Here is a 696-nt window from a genome sequence, read left to right on the forward strand (position 1 = left end):
GTTGTGAATGTTTATTGAGCGAAAACACCTAAAGCTCCACGAGGCTCCGGCAGGGGATGGTGGCGAACCCTGCTGTACTCTTCCACCACAGCTTTCTCTCACTCTTACTTCCTGTTTCTGTTGTGCCTGTAATTCAAAGGATCGGCGTTGTCACACTGTGTTACGCTGAATATCCCCGAGAACTACGTTAAGGGTACACGTATCTGTGGAGTGCTCAGCCACTTGCGCGTTAATTTCACGAGCAGGCTGTTCTGTTGATCGGATCAACTAGAACCTTCGACGTCGTAAGCAACGGAGTGCCAACAACAACAACAACAACAACTGCTTACAAATTTTTGTACAAGGTCTGCAATTTCAAGGGAGGGAGTATGTTGATTACATTAACCCCAGCATTCAGCTGGTACTTATTTTATCGACCCCAAAAGGATGAAAGGCAAAGTTGACAATGGCAGAATTTGAAAGACAGATGCGACAAAACATTTTGATCACTGTGCTAATGATTCTGTCAGCTCATCACTTTCAGTCCACCATGAAATAGTAAAAGTGAAAAATTAAACAAACCAGTTTCTGTTCTCCAATATTTTACTATTGGATTGGTCCAAGAGGCATTTATCACAGATGGCCTGGCATCTGCTATGAAAGTGTAGTTAGTGAATGGTGTTAAGTCATCTAAATCAATACGTTTTTCAGTACCTA

At 42.5% G+C, this 696-nt stretch overlaps 1 long non-coding RNA gene across 1 annotated transcript in view; it reads right to left on the reverse strand.

The window, feature by feature from the left end:
* LOC106877109 (uncharacterized) overlaps positions 1 to 696 on the reverse strand; it is a 5,023-nt gene extending 4,327 nt beyond the window's left edge. The window contains exon 1 of the long non-coding RNA XR_001410337.2: positions 562 to 696. This is a non-coding gene — a long non-coding RNA (uncharacterized LOC106877109). The remainder of the gene's footprint in view (positions 1 to 561) is intronic.

The sequence above is a fragment of the Octopus bimaculoides genome, chromosome 19 (assembly GCF_001194135.2).
Source record: "Octopus bimaculoides isolate UCB-OBI-ISO-001 chromosome 19, ASM119413v2, whole genome shotgun sequence".
In the NCBI taxonomy this organism is placed as follows: domain Eukaryota; kingdom Metazoa; phylum Mollusca; class Cephalopoda; order Octopoda; family Octopodidae; genus Octopus; species Octopus bimaculoides.